Source organism: Ursus americanus, chromosome 15, assembly GCF_024610735.1.
Source record: "Ursus americanus isolate L20-20 chromosome 15, mUrsAme1.1.p, whole genome shotgun sequence".
NCBI lineage: Eukaryota > Metazoa > Chordata > Mammalia > Carnivora > Ursidae > Ursus > Ursus americanus.
In genome coordinates this window covers 8825618-8843429 of record NC_142141.1, presented here as the reverse complement: position 1 = coordinate 8843429, position 17812 = coordinate 8825618, and the positions used below count along the sequence as shown (strand labels likewise).

At 45.8% G+C, this 17812-nt stretch overlaps 1 protein-coding gene across 1 annotated transcript in view; it reads right to left on the bottom strand.

Moving 5' to 3' along the window:
* Positions 1-17812, bottom strand: part of SLIT3 (slit guidance ligand 3) — a 585386-nt gene that overhangs the window by 190924 nt on the left and 376650 nt on the right. The gene's annotated exons all lie outside the window — the stretch shown is intronic.

The following is a 17812-nucleotide window of genomic DNA, read 5'->3' as shown; positions in this document are numbered from 1 at the left end:
TCCGTTTGTTCCAGAGCCCCAGACACCCCCCGGGGGCCTCCTGGATCGGCTTAGTGACAGGCCTGATGACTTCAAATTACATTTCTACAAACCTGTCCAAAATGGGGGTCCCACTGGCCCTTCATCTAGCATTAAGCAGTGCTAATGTGTTGTTTTGAAGAAGAAAGGTAAGGGACAAAGTGTCAGGTGTTGAAGTCGGCTCAAACCCAGGTCTTGTGACAGGGTCCTCTTCAAAAATCCCCAAAGCCTCAGTTTCCTTTCCTAAGACCCATGTGGCTTTTTCTGTTTCCTTCCCCCCATCCCCCCCCCACTCAAACCAAACACATGCACTTGTTTTCATTCACACCTCAAGCTTGCCTGGAATCTCAGTGAGTAATCAGTCATACCTGTGTGTACACACACACACACCCCAATCGTATGTATATACATCTATAGATACAGATATATATCTCAATTATTTTGAAAATAACACAAAAATCATTAGATATTAAGGTAAACAATTACCTACCCAGACCTTAACCACTGTTACAAATGAGGAGCAATATGTATAAATCTCACCAATATGATCTCATAGTATATAGTCAGTCATAAACTCTTTTTCCAGTTATTATATTGAGAGCATCTGTTCCCGTCATTACAGTACGTGTGCGCCAACAGTTTTAATCACTGTACACCATCCAATTGTATACAGGGCTATAGGATCCCGCACTGTGGGCTACTGTCATTTAAGGAAACGCTAGGATGAGTTTTCCTCCCCACACGTTTTTGGGGGCAATCGTTGAGCTCCTTCCTTGGTATAAAGTCCTATAAGGAGAACGTGCTGGGTCACAGCGTAAACGTCTTTAACTGCCAAGTTGTCCCAGAGGCAGATTGTACTAATGGATACTGTCCCACACTGATTTTCCACAGGAACCTAATCAAAGCTGAAGAGGACTCCAAATATTTATTTGAAAAGAGAGGTCAGACAACCATCCCCCACTAAAACTAATGCTAAGTGAAATAAGTCAAGCAGAGAAAGACAATTATCATATGATTTCTCTCATCTATGGAACATAAGAACTAGGATGATCGGTAGGGGAAGAAAGGGATAAAGGGGGGGTAATTAGAGGGGGGAATGAAACATGAGAGACTATGGACTATGAGAAACAAACTGGGGTGGGGGAATGGGATAGACTGGTGATGGGTAGTAAGGAGGGCACGTATTGCATGGTGCACTTGGTGTTATACGCAAGTAATGAATCATGGAACTTTACATCAAAAACCAGGGATGTACTGTATGGTGACTAACATAATATAATTAAAAAATCATTAAAAAAATAAAATTAAAAAAATAATAAAATAGAAATAAAACTTAGGCTGTCTAAATTCACCTTGTGTGAAGGAGCAGGAGGAAAAACAGAAAACAGAAGAGAGGCGTCCCTTTCCTGCTCTCACCTGTGGAGAGGAGTTATCACACTCCAAGCAGCCGGCTGGAACTTTAGACACTTGGGGATTGTCTGGGGCCATGGTTAAGCCCCAAGGCAAGGCTCAGAATTGGGGTGGGTGTAGATACAACTACGGGTCGCTTCTGGGACTGAATAACACGGTGTTCCCCAACTCAAATCCAGTTTCTCTGTCTGCAACTGGTGTAAATAAATTTAGATGCACAAGGAGCCCCGTTGCAGGCTCCCCCGGCTGGCCTGATTCAATGAGCAGGGCTCCAGCCTGGAGTCGGGGCACTGAACAAAGCCCACGGTGACAGGAGAGGTCAGGCGGGGTCACCAAGGTCACTTCTCTGCTCTCCATCAGACTCCAGGAGAAGAGGGCGCAAGTCCTGTCATCTGACTAATGCAATTTCCACCAGGCATCTGGGCTCTACCCAAGGCTCCAGCCACCACAATGGGCCTAGTCTTTTCTGCCAAGTAAAGGCTGGTCTCCAGGACAGCACGCCCCTGCTCACTACCCTCCCAGCCTTGGCTGCTATCTTTGGCCACTCTGGGAAACAGGTCGGGCCATACTTCTGGCCAACGGCTGATGATCAGAATCAGGGGCAGGGGAGCACACAGGGAGAGGTTTAGATGAGTCAGCTATAACCATGCCTAGGAGCTAGGAGAAAGGGCACGTACTTCAATACTGCGTTAACCCTTGGAGTTTAAGGTGCTCCAAACATACTGAAGAAATAACTGAATGATGGTTCTGGCTTGTAATATGGTGGGATGATAAGAGGAGAGTAACATTTTAGCAGAAAAATTGGGCCCAGCTGCTGGGAAACATCCCACAGAAGCAATCACACAGGCAAAACCCTGTAATCGCACGGGGCAGCCCCTTGGGTTTCTGGTCACTGTTTTGTTGCTGGAAGTAGACCCAATCTTGCTCCTAGTTGAAGGGACCCAGTTTAAAGTACAGTTTTTTTTTCACTTCTCTGCCATGGCTTTCCTCCTGCCGCAACTGAGCAAAACAGTGGATTGTAGGGAATTTATCTGTTCCCCATGACGATCCGCTTGTAAATTTTATTAATTTTATTTTCCATTGAGCCTCTGTTCTCCAGCTAACAATACCACTGCCATCCATCTGCAGGACTGTATATTGATTTCATAAATACCTCCAGTGGGCTGACAAACTGACAGCTTTAGTGGTGTTACTGATGGGGCGTGGAGGAGGGTTCAGGGCTGGGTGCTTCATTTTCGGTAACTGCCCCTTCACAATTATCTCGAGGCCTTTGTGAAGGCTCCTAATAGCGTGTTTATCTCAGCGTGATGCCAGAGCATGGAGCTAGGGCTAAGCACTACCCTTGAGAGAGACAAGAGCCACCATTTTCAGCTGACATTTACATAAAAATAACAAAATCTATCCGCAGTGTCCAAGAGCCTAGTTCCGGCCAATTGCTTGCTGGGGGTTTAGTACCTTGCCCCTCCTGAGGGAAAACGTTCAGAAGGAACCAGGGAAAGAGAACTTTTTTTTTTTTTTTTTTTTTTTTTAACATTAGATGAAAGGTATGAGGCTGGAGCACGATAAGAGGATAAGAGGTGTGCTGAAATTTTCTGGGGGAAGTAAAGGAAGATGGCTGGTGGGAAACGCTTTCTTGGTTGGGAAATAGGGCTACGGATTGGGATGCCTTTAAATAATTAGGACTCTGAAAGAAAGGAGAACTGCATTAGCTAAAGTGCATTTTCCTGCTTCCGGAAAATGATTAACCGACGGATTATTCCATCCAAAAACACAAGACCAAAGAGGACTTATTAAGGAGACAGTAAGTCAAATAGGAGTTGGCAAGAACCAATATATCCCCCTTCCAGCCAACCCCCCCCTTTTTAATTTACTAAAATGCTTTGGACACAGATTAACTTTCTTCACAAATTTATTATTGCTTCATCTACCTTGAAACGGGAACTGCAGACACTTTGATAAATGGATTGAAAGGTTGTCTACTTCCAGTGGAGCTTTGCAATGCTTCCCGGTCTCTCCCTGCAATGTCAGGCATGCTTTGTTCTCAGAGCAACAGTGAATGACAGTCCCCACTTTCACCCCCACCCCTGCCCACCCCATGTTTACCAGGGAAGATGGTAAGGCAAGAAGCAGGAAAATAGTCTCCTCTTCGCTCTGGTGGGGACAATGCACTTGTCTCAGGTCACATTCATGCTCCCAGGAAGTCCTGTCTGTGTTAAATGGCAGTTTGTGGGGGGTGGAATTTGCTCCTAGATGTTAAACTTCAACTATTCCAAAGGTACAAGATGGGGCTTGGAAACTCCCCCAACCTTTGGGGATTCTTGTTTCTGAGGTGGGGCAAGCGAGTTAGCTGTATGACCATGCAAACTACTGAAATGCTCTGTGCCTCAGTTTCCCCATCTTTACAGTGGGGGCTTTACTGACCTCCTCGGTTAATCACGGGGATGAAAGGACTTGACATAGGTGCGCCTTGCAGGGCACCAGGAACCCTGTAGGCATTCACCAAACGCCTGCATTTCTTTCTATGATGTTCCGCCCATTCAGTCCTGCATTTTATATTGCTGAGAACATTCTTTATGACCCTCTTCAGGACATATGTCTAAACTGTGCAAAGAATAGAACACATAAACATTGCTAATATTCTTTCCATAAAATCTGGGGGAGGGATCAAAGTTTCCCTCCTCTATCATCTAGATAGGAGTATCCATATTTGATTCTAGAGTCTTTTGAATGGGAGAGGAGAGCTTGATTCAGGAGAAAAGGTCTCAGATTGGGCTCTCAAAGAAGCTGACACTTAGCCAAGTGATGGATTCACAAAGTGCTCCTGGGAGAGACCAGTAAGGGATGCAGGAAGCAGGATCAAGAAGGGAAATACAGGTCAGTTAGGAAAAGTCCTAGCCTTAGCCCCATATCCTGGGAGCTCCTGTCTCTAACCAAGGGATCTGGGCCTTTAGAGCTCAGCATCAGATGGTCCTTGGTTAGAGACCACCCAAGAAAAACACAAATTGCCTGGCTCTGCCTGTTCTCCATTAGGCTGAACAGGGTGACTCCAGCAACTCTAAGATTGCTGAAGACATTCCTGGTCATGATCTTTATCCTCAAAATCTAAAGAAGCAGGAGATGGGAGCCAGTGTCAGTAAAGAGACCCAAAGGATCCAACCCAAAGCATTCATAAAAAGGCTTCAAGGGCAATTCTCCTGATTCAGGAAGTTCTCAGATTAAAAAAAAATTACTCATGAAAGATGACATATTCAGGACCGAGGATCAAGAGGTCACAGGGGAGGATTAGTGACCAAAGGAAATTGCGACAACCCGGTCGATACCCTCTTTGTCTACCTCCCCAGACGCCGTACACGGAGAACAATTAGGTACCTTTCTAGAAACTTAAAACAAAAAACAAAAAAACCCACCACTACTTGATTAGCCAAACTAAAAGAGGGGATGATCTAGAAGCATTTCTAGGGGTGCCTGGGTGGCTCAGTCAGTTAAGTGTCTGCCTTCGGTTCAGGTCATGATCTCAGGGTCCTGAGATCGAGCCCTGCATCGTGCTCCTTTCTCGTCGGGGAGCCTGCTTCTCCCTCTCCATCTGTGCGCTCGCTCTCGCACGCGTGCTCTCTCTCTCTCTCAAATAAATAAAATGTTAAAAACAAAACAAAACAAAACCTTTTTTATTTGGAACCATTATTGGATTTGAGATCAGGGCAGTGGATTACCACTCTGATTCTCTTTGGCCTGAGTATGTATTAAAATTACTTTCCTAGTCACTGCCTATTAGGGGGAAACCTGCCCATTGGTACAGTAGGTATCAATCAAAATTCATTTAGGGATTTAAAAAATTTCTGATAGATAATCCATGAATCTAAAAATTCTTGTACTCTCACTGCTGCCATGTTATACAAAGCTGAACCCTGCTCCCCTTAGCCCCAACTCCTAATATATAGTAACTGTGACATTATCGCTCCTCTCTAGGAGTCCAAGAGAAAGATGGTCTTGCTTACTTTATTTTATACAATGGGAGGGACAGACATGCAGGAAAAATTATTCCCTGGGGATTTTACGATGTGAACTTCGGGGAGGATTTATCTTAAAAGGAAAATCTCTTCTGCAGGCAATTTACCTTAATAAGCAAGATTATATGTGTTTGCAGTTGGGTCAAACCAAGTGAGCCCCAAGCATATGTCCCAGCTAAGAAGCCCTGGTACCTCCAGCTGGGTGTCTAGTCAATGGCATCCTTTGTCCGAGGGAGATTATAATGGAATAGCTGAATCATTTCCTGAAAGAACTGCCATGTATGCCAGAGACCCAGAGAATCGACGTATCACTGGGGGACAAAAAACCAAAACATGACCAAAAAAACCAAAACCAAACCAAACCAAAACAAAACAAAAAACCCCAAATGATTAGTTTCCACTGTTCCAGCTGGCTTCTGAATATTTCATTGCACCAGTTTACACGCTTGCTCTCTTGATGCTAAAAACTTACTGAATGAAAGAGATCAGGAAAAGCTCCTTTCATTCTGCCTTCTCTGACAAGCTCATTAGAAAACTCCTAGCCACACCATTCAGCTGTTTAATATTGGCAGATTAAGTGTCAGCTCAGATTCTTCATGCAACAAAAAATAAATTTAGCACCTACTATGTGCTGTTCTTCTGTGTCACATGTTCAGACACAGAAGGGAACAGAACTGAGTTCCTGTCCTGGAGCTTGCATTCTCTTTGACCCCCGATCAAATGAACAGAACTCTTCCCATATTTGATTGGAAAACAAACATCTAGATGTCCCCCAATGTAAGAGCTGCAGTTTCACGGTTTTTTCCCTTTCCAACAAGAAGAAATCCTGTATCTAAAGTCACACTTCAGACTGTTCCTAACCAGCAAGGAAAATAATTCACAGCTTTGTTTTACTCGATGCTCGACATCTTTTAAGTTTTTTTTTTGGGGGGGGGGAAGATGCTGATCTGAATCACTGGGACTTGCAGTCTTATTTCATCGAGTACTTTGGTTTTGTCTTTCACAGTGGACATCTGATAAAATCAGGACGGTTTGCAGATGCTATTCAGAGTTGGCATGGCACGCGGCAGCTGTTCTCGCAGTGGGGCTCATGGTCTACCTCTCCAGAATTTTCGGATGATGCTTCAAAAAATACAGATCCTTTGTTTCTAAAATAATTTAGATAGGATAATGGTATTGTGGGCTATGTTTCCCTTCATTGAGGTCTTTATCTTTGAGAGATGCATACTGAAGTAATTAAGGATTAAATGACGATGTCTGGGTTTTGCTTCAAAATAATGTGGAAGAGGGGGGAGTGGGTGGAAATGGAGAAGGAGTAAGATTGGCCATGAACGGATACTTACTGGAGCTGAGTGCTAGGTGCAAAGGAGTTCCCCTATAACTTGTGCTTGACTTTTACATATGTGTGAAATTTTCCAGAATAAAAAAACATAATGCAGATTTCTGGGACCCATCCCAGACCTACCGAGTCAGAAACCCTGGGGATGGGCTCTGGAGTGTAAACTTTGAACAAGTTTGAGAGGATGCATAGGATGATTTGTGCATGGGATTAGGTGCTGAGTTCACACCCCAGTTGTGCTACTTAATGGGTTGTGTGTCTGTAAGAACATCAATTCAATTCTGAGCCTCAACTTGTGCTTCTGTGAAATCAGGATAAGCATTGAGAGTAATGAAAAATCAAGTGCTTTCTATACTCTAATGCAGGATATAAATGCAAATCCCTATCTTTGTCTTATTAGCATGAAGCTAACAAATACTGCATCCTATTACCTTAAGTATCTAGGGAAAATTTTGGGGCCAAGGTGCAAAGGCCTCCCGTGTCTCAGGTGTGAGCCTGCAGGTGTTGGACAAAGTACTTATGGGATAGCGTCACAGAAGGCTGAAGGGGGACAGAGTGACAATATCTAATCCATACCTGACAAAGCCACGCAGGGGCCCACTTTGGAGGCTGACCTAGAAGGGATAAGAGTCCATTGATGGTTACACCCTTCCCTGGGACCCCAGCGATTCAGCAGGAGGAAACCAAGCACTTTGCCCCTGGACTCCCCTAAACCTGTAAGGGAGACTCAGGTGACTGGGATTAGAGCATTCCAGGTGCGGCCTCACAGACAAGTGTTCCCCAGGTTTCTAGGAGGGTTGCATTGAGGGGGAAAAACACTGGAGGACAGGTAATGAGCAGCCGGGCCTTGAGGCAGATCTTGCGCTGTGACCATTCTAGAGCAGGACTGCAAGTAAGGTTAGGGTTATTTGTTTGCTCTATGATTAGTCACTAACATACACACCTTCTGTCTCCTTATGGGCAGATGTTCTAGAAATCACAAATTCAAATGCTTTAGGATCACACAGGTTAAAGAAAATGAGCAAAGCAGGCTGACTGTGGACACAAAAGTAAGGAGGGGTGAGCTGGGGGACATAGGGCCCATCCCAATGAATTCCCCCCAATTAAAAACAAATAACCGGGGCGCCTGGGTGGCACAGCGGTCAAGCGTCTGCCTTCGGCTCAGGGCGTGATCCCGGCGTTGTGGGATCGAGCCCTACATCAGGCTCCTCTGCTATGAGCCTGCTTCTTCCTCTCCCACTCCCCCTGCTGTGTTCCCTCTCTCGCTGGCTGTCTCTATCTCTGTCAAATAAATAAATAAAATCTTAAAAAAAAAAAAAAAACCCTCCGTGCTGGTCAATAGGACACTTCAGCCCAAGGCTGAAGGGTATGGAGGCCAACACCCCTCCAGAGGGGATCTGCTAATTCTAGGACAGCATTGTCCCATAGAAATATAACATGAGACACCCATGAAATTTAATTTGTTCCATTAGCTGCATTAAAAACAATAAAAACAGCTGAAATGAATCTTAATAAAGTATTTTACTTAACTCAATACATCAAAAATATTTTAACATATAATCAATATAAAAATAAATTAATGAGATACTTTATATTCTTTTTTATACCAAGTCTTCAGAATCTGGTGTGTATTTTATATACATCTCAAGTCAGACCAGCCCCATTTCAAGTGCTCGGTAACCACACATGGCTAGCACCTGTCATATTGGACAGTGCACTTCTAGAATAAGGCTAGGAGCTTGATGCCACAGTTCTATGCCCACTCATTGTCAAGAGAGGAAAAAAGTATTAGATACTGGATCCAATCTAAAGGAGCCCAGTGTGGGACTCCTCGGAGGCTGGGCGGGTGGGTAAACAAGAGGAAATGTGAAAGGGAGCCATTCAAGATAGAAGCCTTTGGATTTAAGGAAGCAAGCCAGGGCTTGAAATATCCTAGTCATTCAGCCATTCCTCCTACGAGCAGAGAACCGCCTTCCAGGCATAGGATTTAATTTGCATCTTTCCGAACAAACTTTCCAGGGCTGGCAGGGTTAACCAATGCTTCCAGTCCAAACAGAAGCTTTCTTCATTGAATTATCATATGCAACGCCAACTAAGGCTCTTTGTGTTCATGAAACAGCATTATAACTGACTGATCATCTCCAGCAAAGGATGCAGAGGCTGAGCTTCTCGACAGCTAACTCCTAGAATTACCACAATTTAGCGACAAGGTAGTTACATTAGACAGGATTGGGGAGCTCTTGTTATCAGTCCAATTGTGCCCTCTGTTCTCGTCCAGACTTCCCTGCTTCACTAAGTGGCCTAAGAAACATCAGCAGGATTCTAACTACCAGCATCTGACTCAAGTTCGTGTGTCCGCTGACATGAACCATTCAGGGGGTGTAACTGAGATTTTTGTGTTCTTACATCGTGGGCAGAAATCTGATGCTGAAAACCATCTGATCCGAAGGATCTAATCACATGCCCGAGATAGTCCTTTGCCAATTTTAGGCCCAATGAAACGTTTTGGTTTAATTTCCCAATCTTGGTGTGTGTGTGTGTGGGGGGGGTATCAAAAGAATGGGGACCAGGGTTTTCTTTTTTTCCTTTGTTTGAAGCCATGTGTCTGCCCAATAGAGTTGGGGAAAGGGAACCCATTTCTGTGCAATCCATCCTCCTTCCAGGCTGACATACTGTTCGATCCCCTCCTTTCCCTCCGTCCCTCTCCCTTGGCAGCCCTCTGAGGCTTTCATCCCTAATTTGATTGTCGTAGCTGACACTGCCAATCTGAAATCCAGGAGCACGTCTAACGCTGGCTGGACAAGGGGAGTGCGTGGGGAGTAGAGGGGGAGACAAATTCATCTTGAGAATAGCTTTATGTAAATCGATCCTCTGGCCGAAAGCTGTAGCGAAGCATTTGCTGATTAATTGGAGAAGCGTCCTTGTTCCCGTGTCTTCTTTAGAGAGATGGCCCAAATTGAGTCCTCTCTTCTTCACAAAGACATTCCCATGCCAAAAAGCTTTTGCAATTAGGAGATGAAACCTTACGAGCAGGGGGGTGGAGGCAGCAGGGGTTGGGGGAGCGTTTATGGAATTTGTTCTGAAATGAAGTATGTGCATCTGGGCTGCTTCATGATTAATTGCTGACCGGGTACCTTCATTTGCCTCCCAGACGGTGGCCGGATAGCCTAGGTTCTGAGGCAGAAGATCCCATCGGTGAAGACCCACTTGTACAATTAGCAAAAATTAAGGGGGTGGAAAGTATACCTTCTAACATGTTTTTCTGGTAGATTCCAAATTTATATTTTCAGTGACTACTTGGGCCCATTTCTGTTGCCATCAGAAAGGAGAGAATGTCTGTGATTGACTCAATCTCTTTTCCCTGTACCTCTTACTGCCTATGAAAAAGCGCCAACAAAATGCCAGATCATCCACCAAAGTGGTCCTTTAACCGAGGGCACTGTTCAGTCTGACCTTACCCCAAATCTCAAAGCAAATTAAGGACTTAGGCACAGGCAGATGTGAGTGGATCCAGAGAGATCTCTTGTTTGCTAATCCTGAGCTGACTGAAGGTCAAGCTTGTATGGAAACATGGCCGTTTGCACGGGCTCCTTCATTTAATTATTAGTTTCACATGGTCAGAAACTTCTGCTGAGCACAAACCCTGACACACCACTTAAAAAATATTTGTTGAATGGATTAAAAATAAGCAAAAAGGATTTCATGTCATTGCCTGGTTCATGAATGATCGAGAATAAATCTCAAGCTATGGGGATTTTCTCTCCCCAAGTCCAGTTTGGCCCTTTCGAAGGTAAAGTGCTCTGCCCCTGTTCCCCCACCCTTCTCTCTCTGCCTCGCTGGTACAGTACGGTGACTGAGAACTGATGTCACTAGAACAGGCTTGCGTTCGAAGGAGCCACCGGTAAAGTCTTTGAGAAGGTTTAGTGAGCTACACTGAAGTGTGGGAATGAGCGGGTACCTGGAAAGGAAGGCTAAGCAAATAATTTGGTTTCTCAGAATAGAGTTTAAACCTGGTCTGAGAGGATACAAAAGATTTGGAAAATGAATTCAGTCCAGAAAAGGGCTGTGTGCCTCACAAAGAAACATCTCCAAGGACATGCCCTCCTCCTCTCCCCACTTCCGAATTCTGACCCTTGTTGAGACTAGGATACTAGAGACAAACTCTGGGGACAGAAGGAGACACTATTAGCATTAAGCTATAGACGATGTCAGAAGGGGATGACTGGCAGTGAGAAAGTTTTGATTATCTTTGTGATAACTTGCTCTGTGATAACTCTCCTTTCTGCCAAAGGGTCGAAGAGATGTGGAAACCCGCACGAAGCCCGAGGATTAGAAGTCCAACTGGGGAAGGTGGGAAGCAGAGAGGCAGGCCAACGGACTAAGGCATTGTCATCTGGGAGCAGGGGAAGCCATTTCCTGATTTCCAGCCCCATAACGTTCAATGTTCAACGTGGTCACGAAGAAAGGATCTTTCCATACTTCCCTGGGTACCCTGTGTGGGCCTGACCCTAGAGTAACATTTATGGACGGAGCAACTCCTCCTTCCTCCACTGGAGGATGTGCCACTGGGGCTCCTCCTCTGCCATGGGTTCATTCTCACTGAAGAAACCTGAGCACCTGGGAGCGGGGGTGGGGGGTGGGGGGGATGACACCTTGGGCTGTGGCTGCCCAGTGGCTCGAGTCCGGGATGCAGAGCTGCGGCTCAAGGAAATGGGGCTTGTATATGCCTGTTCCTTCTTGTAACTTTTCGGAACCCCATTAGATAAGTGAAACCTCAGGGATGAAGGTGAGATGCTATCCTGGGGCCATCTGCTGATAAAATCAATGCGGCCCCAGAAAGGCTCAAAATTATCTTCTACCCAGGCAGGAAAGCAATTCAGCAAGAGCTCAGCACCCTGAGCTGCAAGGCCAGCTCCTCGAAGCCCAGTGTTGGACGAAGTATATAGCAGCTAAAGCCATTAAGCTATGTTAATACTACAGCGTGACATTTCTCCTCGTGACCCCCTGCACTATTTATTGTTCAAAACAATTACAGCTATTGCTAATAACTCACACCTGTGGATGTCCTGGTATCGACTCAAGCAAAATAGATGCTGTTCTCTTGCTCATTTATGTAAAAATGGATGCAGTTCAATAGGCTGACACCAAGTTTGAAGTTAACGCTAATGTTTAATCCCAGACCTGCTTCTGGCCATTTAGCATGAGAGGCAGGAGATGAGGGGTGCGTGCTGGGAGAACCTGGTGAACCGCAGAGATGTAAGTAAGCAGTGATGAATGTGGGGCTGCTGCCACTGGTCTGACACCCAATACTACAAACCCCCCTGTCTCGGGCAAAGGGGATAGGACCTCCATGGCAGGAGGTGGGGGCAGAGAGGAGGGATAGAGGGGGGACTCCTTCTGAAACACCTCCCTTGCCTCTCTGTCCATTACTATAGCCTGAGCCATACCCTGCCTGGTAACTTGACTCCCTTCCTTTCATAACTGACCCCAGAGGTCCTGCCTATGGTCAGGAGACAGTGAGGCACAGTATTGGAAGGATGGCTCAGGAGCCCAGAAAAACTTGGTGTGAATTCAGACTTGGCCTCTTGCTAGCTGTGGGACTTTGCATGAGTAGATCACCCTGTCTGAGCCTCGGTTTTCTCATCTGTAAAACAGGAACAATGAAAACACTCATGTCAGGGAATTATTATAAAATGGCTAATGAATTTAGAGCTATACGTTACCTGGTTAATAAGCACTTAATAAATACCAATTATCATGAGTGCCGTATCTATTCGAGTCTGCAAACCTACGCGTAGATGACAAGAAAATCCCCTCATTCCTTGTCCCGGAGAATATTACGTCACAGCTCAAACTGTAAAGCAGCAATCCCCAGTCAAATTTAATACCAAAGACAGCAATTCTTGGATTCTGCTCAGCCCGCGCTGCCCCAAAGCTTCCCTGGGTCCTACAGGGAGACCTGACCTCACGGATTCTACTAGGCTCTCCCTGGATGGATGGTCACGGAGCGAAAGCCCACAGCTCTCTGTACACTCCCCGGGAAGCCGGCTGGGACCTGCGGATTCAACAGCGACTGCTGTGCAGAGAAGTCAGCAGGAGGTGCCGCAAAGCGTATGGATGAGGAGAGGACTGGAGGCAGCTCATGGGACCACGGGTGGGAGAGCTGGAGGGTCCAGTCAGACAGCGTTTAGACAGGGGAGTGGCCTAACCCTAACTTGGGCTCTGGGCTGAGGGCAGGATGGTGCCCAGCTGCCTGTGCAGGAACTCGGAACACGTCAAAGTAGCCCTCTACCTTCCAGAACATGAGCTTGTGGGGGTGCAGAGCCATGCGGGAAACAGCCACAAGAGGAGAGGCTGAGATCACTCCAGATGGGAAGGTGAGTTGAATTTGCTACTGAAGCAAATTCCCTGGGTGTCCTTCCTACCCCGTTACAACTGTCCTGTGGCTTACATTTCAAAGCAGAGCAAGGTCATCATTAATAAGGTGACTATAGTGCACCCATGGAGTTAGGTGCTATGGGTCAAAGCTAAGAAAATGAGAAGACACCGTCTGTGGGAGAGGACAAAAGGGGACAGCAAGTATGACATCACCTCTTAGGAAATGAAAGTCACCTCTGCAGACAGACCCAGCTGTTCAAGCCAAGATACACTGGGCCTCTGTCCTCTCCTATCCCCAAACCCACCCTGGAGGCTGCTCCAGGAGTGAGGGGAAGGAACCAGAAAGTCAGCCTCTGAGTGCTGGTGTGGAGGGGCTGAGTCTGTGATCTTCTTTCAAGGCAGCTGTGGAGGGGTGGGAGAACCCAAGCAGAGAGAAACAGAGAGAGAGAGAGAAATAGATGAGACTGAGAGAGATAGAACAAAGAGAAAAAGATAGGGGAAAAAAGGCAGGGACACAAAAACAAAGAGGAAGGGAGACTGACAGTGAGACAGAATAGAGAAAACAAAAGAAAAACAAAAGTCAGAGAGAAACACACATGCACAGAAACAGTGATTTCCCGAGGAGATCGTGAAAGGCAGAGATGCACAGAGAAAGAGAGAGAAGTGCAGATGTGAGACAAGGGACACGGGACAGAGACAGGTGCAAACACACAGAAAGGGCTGGGTTGGGAGAACAAGGGGCAGAGGATAGCGAGAGGCAGAGGGTCAGGCAGAAGCTGTGCAGAGATTCCTCTCCACAGATCCTTAGTGTCTGGGCTTTCTCAGGGGACCAAGAAAGGGAGGGAATCCAAGGCCTCACTCACATCCCACGTGGAGGCTGCTCTGGAAACAAGGATGTGTCATCCTCCCTGCCTGGACCCTGCACTGAACTCAGTCCTCCGCCCCTGCTGACCCTTGTCCACAGACCGCAGCCCCCTCAAGGAGGGCAAGGTGCTAGCACCTAGGGGAAGGTCCCCCAGGACTTCACCCAAGCTCCCATCTCTAAGGAATGGCTCCAGTCCTGCTGCCCTCAGCTCCGGAAGGCAGGCACAAGAGGTTTTGGCAGAGAAAACTTGTGGAGGTTTCAAACTTCTTACATTACGAAGCGAGTTTTTAAAAGCTCCATAAAATTTCAAGGCACATACTTAATGTTCAAATGGCAGAATATATCGATCCCTGCCCATCCTCTAGTATCTTAAGTTTACCCAGAGGACCATTTTATTTAATTAACTTGGTGCTTTATTAATATAAATATTCTCCTATTGATCATAAGAGGCCCTGACAGGCACTCAAGCTGGGTATACATCACCGTCCCTCTGAGCAGCGCCACTTAGAGGAGTAGCTGGCTCAGAATCAAGAGAGTGGCAGGAAGTGGTCCCCTGGGATGTCAGGCGCTGATGAATCTATAGCAGTTTTTATGGAGGGAGACTCTTTTTTTTTTTTTTTTTTTTTAAGTTCCAGCTCCTTGATTCTCTTAAAGCAGAAAACATATGGAAATGAGATATGAAAATGGTCTTGGCTTACATGTATCAATTAAGCATGTCAATACTTTAATTAAATCACTCGACCTAATGAGATTTATACCAATGAATATGTTTTATAGTTATAATAGCTTTTCTGGCCACTGTTCAAAATGTCAAATAAATTGTAAAAAGAGGATTAAAAAAAGACATAATTGACGTTCTGAACGGAGGCCAGGTTTTTTTCTTCGTTCCTTTCTTTCCCCTTTATTCATGAGATTTTGGAGAGTATGTATAAAGTAAGAGACCCTATAATGGATTGGTTTTTTTAAGAGCCTTTTTCATTTTTCAATTCTAATCCTCCTTATCAACTTTTCTAAGCCTCAGATCATTGAACATGTGAACGCCCTCACTTTCTTCTGGCCCTTTGCAACTTGCTTTTTCAGTCATCTGCAACTGGAGCTCCCCGATACACCCCCAGAGAGGAGGGCACAGCCTCTCTGCCCTGACAAAGAAAACCCTGAAGAGGGTAAAGGTGAAGAGGCATCATGACTGAGAAGGCTTATTACCAGAACATCAAAATATCTGGGTAAACCTATTCTAAATCTCTTATGTAAAAGACAGGCTAAAAGCCTATCGTCTCTAACTAAATAATGTGGCAAAGGAGGCCACGATTCTTGCTTCTCTCTACTTATGCTCTTTTGGTCTCCGCTTTTCTAATCAATTTATTTCTGTATATAACTGTAGTCCCGTAGTCTCTGTCCCCAAAGATAGAAAACAAAGAGCAGGCCTTCTAGACAAATACAAACGTACACAGAACGTGAAGGCGAGCCAGTGAAGGGATAGGGACCCTTTGCAATACTGCAGTGCAGTCCTCCTGGTACATCCCAGGCAGAACGAGCAAAGCCGGGAGTATTACGATGTAGGTACGGAGTTACTACAAGAAACTGGGATTGCAAAAAAGAAAAAAAATTATTTTGGGGGCACTGATCTGAAATACACAAGTCCTGAAACCTGAGCCAGGCCTAAATAAAGCTGCCCTAAATAAAGCAGACTGACAAGAAGGAGGAAGTGGGTTTCCCTCAAATATTTGGGCTCTCTGGTTCCCCTGAGGCTCTGGCGTATGGGGGCTGTATCTGCGGCCTCCCCACCCTTTCACAGCCAACCCCCCCTACCAGTTCCTGGGGAAGGGTGGCACCGAACAGAGGCTCTAGAGAGAAGCAAGAACCTGCCAGTCCTCCCAATTTGATTTCCTTTGCTGACATGATCTAGCCAACACTAGGGAAAAGGACCAAACAGACCAACCATCGTTGGATATTATTCGGAATGAACCATCATTGCACAGAATCTATGATTTGCAACAAATTTTAGAGCTAGAAGATTGAAACTTCTGGGTTTACAGATGGCAAACTGAAGCCCCAAGAGAGAAAGGACCTGCCCAACTTCATACAGCTTGGGGCCAGAATGCAGGACCCTGATTCCGTGGAGAAGGCCTCTGCCCTCCACGTGTCTTGTTTCTGTTTTATGTAAAAAGAGCGGGATGTCAGGGAGGTCTGGGTGCAGTAGTTATTTCCCTGGTGGCCAGGGAACACCTGGCTGATCTGGCTAACTGGGCAGGTGCCCTCTTTCCTCTGTTATTTCTCTGCAACATATGAACAGCCCTCCTAATGCTCTACCTGCATTTGAAATGGGTAGTCTTTCTAGGTTCATCCACCCATCAAACATTTATTGAGCACCTATTACATGCTAGTCACAGGCGATAGGTGATGGACAGGATCTATGTTCATGGAGTTTATAGAATTAGAGGGAAGATAAGCATAAGCAAACGACTGTACAGATGAGCATTTATAATCCAGTTAGATGCTAGGAAGAAGTACAAGATGCTTGCATGGTAGGAACGGGTATAACAGGAGAGCTCGGTCCACGCTAGGCAGCCGCTGGAAGACTGAAGCGCGGATGGATGAGTAGGAATCATGCACGGGAAACGGTGGGGTTGGTACGGGGTTCTCAAAGTGCAGTCTTGGACTGGCAGCACCAGTACCAGCTGGAAACCTGTTAGAAATGCAGATTCTCAGATGCAACCTTAGACAGTCTAAACTGAAAACTCTGGGGGTGTGAAAAAGCCACTTGTGTGTTTTTTATCCCTGAGGAAATAAATCTTATTTTTTTGGTAGAAATTTAAAACAGACACAAAAGTAGAGAGAATAGTATAGTGAACACCAACTTAAACAAGTATCAATATTGTGCTAATTTCATTTCATCCATCCTCACCCCTTCCTTCCACGGACATACTTTTTTTTCTTTCTGGAGTAGTGTAAAAGCAAATCTCAGACACCATCTCATTTTACATATACATACACACACACGTGTGTGTGTGTGTGTGTGTGTGTGTGTGTGTGTGTGGTGTGTGTGTGTGTATAATTCCAGGATGCCGTTCTAATCACTAAGGACTTTAAATTTAACCACTGGGCATTATCGCACCTACAAAATGAACAGCAAATCTGTAGTCAAGATTTAAACAAAGTTCCAGGGGCGCCTGGGTGGCACAGCGGTTAAGCGTCTGCCTTCGGCTCAGGGCGTGATCCCGGCGTTATGGGATCGAGCCCCACATCAGGCTCCTCCGCTGTGAGCCTGCTTCTTCCTCTCCCACTCCCCCTGCTTGTGTTCTCTCTCTCGCTGGCTGTCTCTATCTCTGTCGAATAAATAAATAAAATCTTAAAAAAAAAAAAAAGATTTAAACAAAGTTCCGGCTCTGCCTCTGGGCCATCTGAGTTTTAAAAGAAGGCTTCAGGCAGACATCACCAGGACCACTGGCGAAGAGTCTGCCTGGGTGGGGGGTGGGGGGGCGGTGTGGTTTGAGGAGCAGACCAAGGTTGAGAGTGGCCAGAACGGGGCGAGGGGACAGTGTGGCCGAGTGGAGGCTGGTGGGGAAGAGGGGAGGTGATGGCGGATGGTATCGGGTCTGGACATGATCTGAGGACAAGAGCAGCCACTGGAACTCCTACGCAGGGGAGAGGACAGTTCTTTACTGAATGTTGATAAAACCCTCGAAACGAAACCAGCAGACTAACAGGAATAGGTTTTCCTTATGCTCTTTCATTAAAAAATAACTGACATTTTAACGCATTCACATTTACACATGGATTTTCACATAAAAAGCC